The sequence below is a fragment of the Gavialis gangeticus genome, unplaced genomic scaffold (genome assembly GCF_001723915.1).
Source record: "Gavialis gangeticus isolate Ggan-Ray unplaced genomic scaffold, GavGan_comp1, whole genome shotgun sequence".
In the NCBI taxonomy this organism is placed as follows: domain Eukaryota; kingdom Metazoa; phylum Chordata; order Crocodylia; family Gavialidae; genus Gavialis; species Gavialis gangeticus.
Genome location: NW_017729024.1, coordinates 84,163,683 through 84,173,149, shown reverse-complemented (window position 1 = coordinate 84,173,149; position 9,467 = coordinate 84,163,683).

Genomic DNA, 9,467 nt, shown 5'->3' with positions numbered 1-9,467 from the left:
AGTGATCCTCCCTCTCTATGCAGCACTGGTGAGGCTGCAGCTGGAGTATTGTGTTCAATTCTGTGTGCCCTACTTCAGGAGGGATGTGGACAGCATTGAGAGGGTCCAGAGGAGGGCCACCCACATGATCTGGGGACAGCAGGGCAGACTGTATGAAGAGAGGCTATGGGACCTAAATCTGTTCAGCTTTCACAAGAGAAGGCTGAGGGTGGACCTGGTGGCCATCTATAAACTCACTAGGGGGGACCATCAGGGTTTGGGAGAGATCTTTTTCCCCCTAGCATCCCCCGGGGTAACAAGGAATAATGCCCACAAGTTGTTAGAGAGTAGGTTTAGACTAGACATTTGAAGGCAATACTTCACAGACAGGGTGGCTAGGATTTGGAACCAACTTCCAAGGGAAGTGGTGATGGCTCCTACTATGGGGGTCTTTACGAGGAGGCTTGACGTGTACCTGGCTGGAGTAATTTGAGCCCAGTTTTTTCTCCTGCCCAGGGCAGGGGTTGGACTTGATGATCTACAAGATCTCTTCTGACCCTACTTCTATGAATCTCTGAATCTCTGAATGCCACCCTTCTCACTCCATCCACACCTTTTTCCTGTTTTCATTTTTTAAAAACCATTTAATGCCCCGCTGTCTGAGCTGGAGGGGGTACTCACTGCATCATCAGGAAGCAGGGGAAGAACATGTCACTGCTGAGCTCCCATGCCAGGGCAAACATGGAGGTGTGGGCTGGGGCTATGGGAAAAAAGGAGAACCAAGGTCCTGGGCATGACCACTACAAGTGCACTCTGCCAGGGCCAGGAGGCCCATTGGGACTCCTGGCAGCATGGCAGCCCCAGGAAATGGCAGGACCACAGATCTTCCTGGAGAATGGCAGGTAGGAGGTGCCATAACCTCCAGCCACCACATGCACACACACAGTCCTGGCTGGGGAAAGCCCAGACTTGTCACATCTTTGGCAGACCTGAGGCTTGCTCATTTCAGTGAAGTTGTGAGGCTCCAGGTGAGCTCGGCTTATCTCCCTGGGATGCTAGCTTTCAGGCTGAAAAACCCTTTGTCAGGCTGAGGAAGCACCTGCAGCTGGTATGTGTGTGTGTGCTGTTCCTAGATGGAAAGAATAGTAAAGAACCCAGAGGCTGGCCTGGCATGCAGTGCAGGGAAGGAAGCCAGTCAGTGAAAGCGGAAATTGAGGCATCAGGGGGTGAGGAACAGGCTGGGGTGGGTGGGGAAGGGGAACTGTAGGAGCACAGGTAGAAGTGGAGAGGTATCTAGGGAGTCAGATGACCGGCAGATTTTAGTGTGTCATAATTCCAATGTCTGTACTGAGTTCATGAGGTACTTCTCCACTTTTACCTACATTGCTACATCCCCCTTCCCCCCACCCCCAGCCTGTCCCTCACCCCCTAATGCCTCCATTTCTATTTTCACTGACTGGCTTTCTTGCCTGCATTGCATGCCAGCCTCTGGCTTCTTTACTATTCCTTCCATCCAGGAACAGCACACACACCAAATTCTAGTGTTTCCTTGGCCTGACAAAGAGTTTTTCAACCCAAAACCTTGCTAAGATATATTTCTGTAACTATTTAGTTGGTCTACTAAAAGATACCAGATCAGATTGACCCAAAGAACCTTGTCTGCCAGTGCCATGTCCTTAGGCCAACATCCCTAGCACCTGTCCCCAGTCAGCTGACAGGAAGGAGACAGGGCTCTGGGCACATCTAAGCCTCAGGGCTGGGGATGGCAGGGAGAGTTCTCTGGCAGCTACTGGAGAAGAAGCTCCTGCAGAAAGGCTCTGTCACAATTTGGCTTCCTGAGATGCTGCTGGTGCTACTGTGCTGCTGCTCTCACTGAGTTATTACCTATTGTTATTTAAAGTGGTGGACTGGACCAAGGCTGTAGGGGAGGAGGAGACCTAACTGGGGCACACTACCGTGTCATATAGAGGCCCCAGCACCAGTGAGGGCGTGCCTTAACACACACACAAAGTCACATGTCACAAGATTTGCTTGTCAGCAGTTAGACATGCAGTTTCTCAGAAACCCCTGCACCTATCTCCTTGACACCTGTCAGGCTTCATGGCCTCAGCAGGTGCTACCAAGGTGGCAGTTTTCATCCCTCTCTGCCTTAACATATACATGTGACATCAGTTTTGCTTTCAAGAATTTGAGGTAAAGATTCCCAGAAACCTCTGCATCTATATCCTTGAAACATGACATATTTCATGCCCTCAGAATGAGCTACCACACCTGCTGTTTTAATCTAAATATGCCAAAAAATGACAAAGTTATAGGCAGTTTCATGCTTCCCCATTATAGCCTATGAGTGAAACGTCAAAACAGCATCAAAACAGAGAAACAATTTCAATGAAACAAAATGGAACAGTGTTTTGAAATGAAATGAAACTTGAAATGGACTGCTGTCCTGTCAAAGTGCAAAATGGAAGTGGAAATGAAACAGTGCTGTTTTTCACAGCCCTACTGGTTACCCCCAGCAATTACTGCTATGTCATTAACCAGTTCAGTGTGGGCAAGACCAAAGCTAAGGTGTCCATCCAGGAAGGTATCCTGGCAAACCACTTCATCTGACTTGTCAACCCACAGGAGGTGGTCACCAGCTTCTGCCTCATGGGCTTCCCCAACAGCATGGGGACCATGGATGACACCCACATTCCCATCCTCTGCCTGGCCCAGGCCACCCAAGCATTCATCAACTGCAAAGGCTACTTCTCTGTCACCCTGAAGGGTGTTGTCAACACCCATTGGTGCTGGTCCCCACATCATCAGAGGATATGGAAGCCAAAGTGTACCTGAAGCTGGACCTCAGCATCCTTGACATCTTTTTAGGTGTAGCCAAGAGCAGGGAGTAGGGCATGCAGGAGTTGGGTGAAAGCACTGATGGAAACAAAATTGGGACCCAGGACCTGGAGCCTAATCTTTACCTCCACCTTGTGGGAGCCTCCTCCCAAATCTTCCCCAAATGTATCCAAGGCTTGTGAGTCCAGGGTCCCCAAAAGGGGAGACTGGGCCCCAGGGGTGGGGCCTTGGGAGCTGGGGGTCCCAAGATGGAGTCCACAGCCCCCATTGTGGTGATGCCTCCCACCCTTCAGCCTCCTCCACATTGGCCCAGCAACTACCTTCCACCCCTCCCCCTGCTCCCACCCTGAAGCTCTCTTAGACAGACAGTAGGTTTTAGATCACTCACCTGTCCATTTCCTACAGGGTGGATGACTGTACCACACCTGGGGGGCGGGTGGGGGCTGTTCCTTAACACTCAACTCGTAAAAAAGTTTTTTCCTTATGTCTAGCCTGAAGTGATCCTCAATCAGCTTGTGCCCACTATTTTTTGTCTTCCTTGGGGGGTCTTAGTTAACAAATGCTTCCCCAGGCCCTGATGCACGCCCTTGATATACTTATAGGCTGCCACCAAGTCCCCTTTGAGTCGTCTCTTCTACAGGCTGAACAGTTCCAAGTCTTTCAACCTCTCCTTATATGAACTGGTCTCTAGGCCTCTAATCATGTGCATGGACCTCCTCTGGACTCTCTCAAGCTTCTCCATATCCTTCCTGAAGTGCAGAACTGGATGCAGAACTCCAGCTGTGGTCTCACTAAGGCCGAGCAGAGAGGGAGGATGACATCCTTAGCCTTGCTCGAGATGCCTCCATAGATGCATGCCAGTGTTTGATTAGGTATGCCAGCTACAGCATTGCATTGGTGCTTCACATTCATTTTGTTGTCTGTCACGACAACCAGGTCTCATTCAGATGCTAGTTAGCATAGGTCTGCCGAGCCTGTGTTGTGAATTATTTCTCCCCAGAAGCAGCACATTACATTTCTCTGTATTCAATGGTGTCTGGTTGAGGTCTGGCTCACCTTGCAAGCCTGTCTAGTTCAGCCTGTGTTGCCAGCCTGTCTTCAAGCGTGACCAAACTCCCCCATAGTTTGGTGTCATCAGTGAGGTTTGCCAGTTCACTTTTAATACCTGAATCCAAATCATTGATGAACATGTTGAAAAGCACTGGTCCAAGTACTGAACCCTAAGAGATGCTACTGGTCGCCCCTGCCATGATGACTCATTTCCATCAATCAGTACTCTCTGGGTTCTACCATGGAGCCAGTTACATAGTCATAGGACCATAAAGTAGTTGAGATTGCATTTTCCCGATTTTTTCATGAAGACTTCATGGGACGCCAGGCCAAAGGCCTTTTTGAAGTCCAGATATATGACATCAACCTCATTTCCCCTATCCAGGTGGTGAGTAACCTCTCATAGACATTAGGGCTGGAAAGGACCTCATAAGATTATAGGTCCCCCCCACCCCCTCCAAGGGGCAGGAAGTCAGCTAGGGTCAAAGGATCCCAGCAAGATAAATGTCCAAATGTTTCTTGAAAGTGTCCAGACTGGGCGCTTGCACCACTTCTGGGGGAGTCTGTTCCAGGCCTTGGGGGCTCAGACAGTAAAGAAGTTTTCCTTATGTCCAGCCTAAAACAGTTTTGCAGGAGTTTGTGACCATTGGACCTTGTCATCCCCTGGGGTGCTCTGGTAAACAGGTATTCCCCCAGATCCTGATGCACACCCCTTATGTACTTATAGGCTGCCACTAAGTCACCCCTGAGCCTGCACTTCTCCAGGCTGAAGAGTCCCATAGCTCACAGGCTCTCTTCGTAAGACCTGTTCTCTTGCCCTCTGATCATGCATGTGGCTCTCCTCTGGACTCTTTCAAGCTTCTCCACATCCTTCCTAAATTGTGAAGCCCATAATTGGATGCAGTACTCCAGCTGTGGCCTCACCAAGGCCAAGTACAATGGGAATATGGCATCCTGGGTCTTGCTTAATATGCATCGATAGATGCAGGCCAGAGTTTTGTTTGCTTTGCCAACTGCGGTATGGCATTGATAGCTCATATTCATCTTGTGGTCAATCATGACCTCCAAGTCTCTTTCAGTTATAGTGCTAATGAGTGCAGCATTGCCGAGCCTATTAGTGTGATGCGGGTTTTTATTCCCAAGGTGGAGCACCTTGCATTTCTCTGTATTGAATGCCATCAGGTTTTCATCCACCCAGCCTTGCAAGCCTATTGAAGTCAACCTGGATCATCAGCCTATCCTCAAATGTGGACACTCTTCCTCAAAGTTTCGTGTCATCAGTGAACTTGGCCAGTCCACTTTTCACACCAGTGTCCATATCCTTTATGAAGACATTAAAGAGTACACGTTCAAGAACAAAGCCTTGGGGGATGCCACTAGTCACTGAGTGTTATGTTGATTCCGTTCTGTCAACTACCACTCTCTGGGTCTGACCTCAGAGTCAGTTACCCAGCCATCAAACTGTGGAGTAGTAGAGGCTGAAGTTGCTCAATTTTTTCCATGAGGACATCATGGCACACCAGATCAAAGGCTTTTTTAAAGTTCAAATATATGACATCTTCCTCTTCCCTTTTCTCCAGGTGATACATCACCTGGTCATAGAAAGAAATTAGGTTGATCAAGCAAGGCCTACCCACAACAAACCCATGCTGGCTATCCCTCAGAATGTTGCCTTCTATTGGCCTGTCAAGAATGGTTTCTTTGCTAATTTTTTCCAAAATCTTCCCAGGAATTCAAGTCAAACTGACTGGCCTGTAGTTTCCCAGGTCTTCCTTCCTCTCTTTTTTGAAGATGGGCACCACATTGGCCCACTTCCAATCTTCAGGTACTTCACCCAAGCACCACAAGCTCTCAAATATTCTCACCAGTGACTGCGCTATGAAGTCTGACAGTTCCTTTAGCATTCTTGGGTGCAACCTATCTGGGCCAGCTGATTTATGGGGGTCCAGCCTCTCAAGATGCTTCCTCAAAAGATCCATGCCAACAGTGGATAAATATATATTTATCTTCACCCTAGTCATTCCACATCATGTTCAGCAGAGTGGTCCCTCTGAGCTGGTGAAAAACTGATACAAAGTAATCCTTAAGCAGATTTGCTTTTTCATGGGTGTCTGTAGTCAGCTGCCCCAGCTGGTTTAGCAGAGGTCCAATGTTGCCCTTGTTTTTCTTTCAATTTCCCACATATCTGAAGAAAGGCTTTTTATTGTCCTTGATTTGTGTAGCCAGATGGAGTTCAGTTGCAGCCTTGGCTTTTCTAGTTAACTCACTGCAGGTGCAGACCAGTGCAGTATACTCCTCCTTAGCAGTGTTTCGTGTCTTCCATCCATTATACACCTCTCTTTTTAGATGTAGGAGGTCCATGAGTCCCCTGTTGAGCCAAGGGGGTTGTTGAGCCCTTTTACCACCTTTCCTATAGGTGGGATGGACTCCCCTTGTGCTTCTAGGATCATTTCCTTAAGGAGCAACCACTCATCATGAACTCCCCTCCGTGTGAAATGATGGTCTCTCAGAGCCTTAAGAACAAGTCTCCTAATCTTATGAAAGTCAGCTTTTCTAAAGTCAAGGACTACTGCATTGCTGGCTGACATGCCTCATCATAGAAGGAAATAAGGTTGGTCTGGAATGACATGCCTATAATGAAGCTATGTTGGCTATCCTGCAGAATACTGCCTTCTTCTAGCCTGTCTGTAATGGATTCTTTGATAATTTTCTCCAACATTTTACCAGGGATTGAGGTCAAGCTGATTGGCCTGTAATTTCCCAGTCCTCCTTTCTCCCTTTGTTAAACATAGGCACCACATTGGCCTTCTTCCAATTTCTATGGCCCGATCCCTGGTGAGGACATGAGACAGATTCTCATAGATTTCATAAACTTTAGGGCTGGAAGGAACCTCAGAAGATCATCGAGTCCAGCCCCCTGCCCCAGGGGCAGGAAGACAGCAGGGGTCATAGGATCCTAGCAAGATAAACATCCAAATTTCTCTTGAAGGTGTTCAAAGTAGGTGCTTGAACCACCTCTGGCAGCAGTCTATTCCAGACCTTGGGGGCTTGTACTGCAAAGAAGTTCTTCCTTATGTCTAACCTGAAACAATCCTGAAGGAGTTTGTGACTGTTTGACCTTGTCATCCCCTGGGGCACTCTGGTGAACAGACGTTCCCCCAGATCCTGATGAGCACCCCGAAAAACTTATAGTTGGCCACCAGATCACCCCTGAGCCTGCACTTTTCCAGGCTGAAGAGTCCCATGGCTCTCAGCCACTCAACATAAGGTCTGTTTTCCTGATCTCTGATCATGCATGTGGCCCTTATCTGGACTCTCTCAAGCTTCTCCACATCCTTTTTGAATTGCAGAGCCCAAAACTGGACACAGTACTCCAGCTGTGGCCTCACCAAGGCCAAGTACAATGGGAGAATGATGTTCAGGGATTTTCTTGAGAAGCATCTATGGATGCAAGCCAGTGTTTTGCTCACTTTACTAACCGCAGCATCACATTGAAGGCTCATGTTCATCTTGCGGTTAATCATGACTCCCAAGTCCTTTTCGTCCATAGTGTTAGCCAGCATAGCACTGCCAAGCCTATAAGATGCTGCGGGTTTTTCTTCCCAAGGTGGAAAACCTTACACTTTTCAGTGTTAAATACCATCTCCTATCCTCAGGTTTGGATGCTTTACCACAAAGTTTGGTGTCATCAGCAAACTTGGCCAGTCTGCTTCTGATACCAGTGTCCATATCATTAATAAAGATGTTGAATAGTGTTGGCCCAAGGACAGAGCCTTGAGGGAACCCACTGGTCACAGGGCACCATGATAATTAATTTCCATCAACCACCACCCTCTGGGTCTGACCATGGAGCCAATTCCCCAGCCATCAGATTGTGAAACTGAGGCTGCAGTTGACCAGTTTTGCCAAGAGGTGATCATGGGATACCAGATTGAAGGCTTTTTTAAAGTCAAGATATACGACTTTGATCTCTTCTCCCTTGTCCAGGTGATAGGTCACTTCATTGTAAAAGGAAATAAAATTGGTCAAGCAAGACCTACCCACAAAAAACCCATCCTGGCTATCCCTCAGGATGCTGCCATTGACCAGCCTGTTAAGAATGGCCTCTGATAATCTTTTCTAAGACTTTACCCAGAATAGAGCTCAGGCTGATGGGTCTGTAGTTTGCTGGATCCACTTTCCTTCCCTTCTTGAACATAGGCACCACGTTGGCCTTCTTCAATCTTTGAGGACTTCACCAGAGCACCAGGAGTTCTTGAAGATCCATGCCAGTGGCTGAGCTATGAAGCTTACCAGCTCCTTGAGTACCCTAGGGTGTAAGCTGTCAGGGCCGTCTGACTTGAAGATGTGCAGCCTCTCAAGGTGTTCCTTCACAAGGTCAGCATTGATGGAGGGTAAGGAATCATCCTCTCCCAGGTGTTCCTGTCCTGTAATGGGCAGAGGCACCCCTTGGGACTGGTGAAAAACTGATGCAAAAAATACCCATTTAACAAGTTGGCTTTTTCCTGGGCATTGGTTGTCAGTAGTCCCATCTGGTTCAGCAGGGTTCCGATGTTGCCCTTGCTTTTCCTCCAGCTCCCCACATATCTAAAAAGGGACTTTTTATTGTCCTTGACACTTGTAGCTAGTTGGGGTTCAGTCACAGCCTTGGCTTTCCTGCCCTACAGTTCTGGACCAGTGTAGAGTATTCCTCCTTAGAGGTGGATCCAGTCTTCCATCCTTTGTAGGTTTTTATTTTTAGACACAGGAGGTCCACTAGTTTACTGCAGAACCAAGGGGGATGCTTTGCCCTTTTGCTGCCTTTCCTCCAAGACAGAATAGACTTAGCTTGTGCATCCAGGATCACTCCCTTGAGGAGCAACCACTCATCCTGAACTCCCCTCCCCTTTGGGTTGTGGTCCCTTAGGGCCTCACCTACAAGCCTCCTGAGCTTGTCAGTCAGTTTTCCTGAAGTTGAGGACTTCTGTATTGCTGACTGACTTGCCAGCTTTATGGTGGGCGGTGAAGGTGATCAGCTCATGATCAGTGTCACCCAGATTCCCTTTGATCATTAGGTCACTGATTAGGTCATCCCCCATAGCCAGTACCAGGTCCAGCAGCACTTTACTTCTCATCGGCCCGTCAATTTCTTGCGTCAAATAGAGTTCATCCACGCATGAGAGAAAGCTTTGCAACCGCTCTGATTTGGCCAAGCACTCTTCCCATGAGATGTCAAGGTAGTTGAAGTCTTCCATGACAACCATACACCGGGAGCATGCAGCTTCAGTCAATTTCCTGGCAAACTCCTGGTCAAGCTCTTCATCCTGGGTAGGAGGTCTGTAATAGACTCCCACCATTGTGTCCCCTGTACTGTGTTCCCCATGGATTTTAACTCAGAGGGTCTCTGTGGAGAAGCAAGCACTTGTGCAGTGGAGAGACTCAGAGAACTCTGTTTCCAGAGCCGTTGCCTTATTAGGCTAGAAGCTCTGAGATCAGAATGTGGCAAGGAGACAGAAACTTCAATGGGGATAAAGACAGAGACTGGAGGAGAAGAGGAGGGGGAAGGAGGACCCCTGAGGGAGTAATAGCTTACCTGAGAGCATCTGGCAACACGGGGAAGA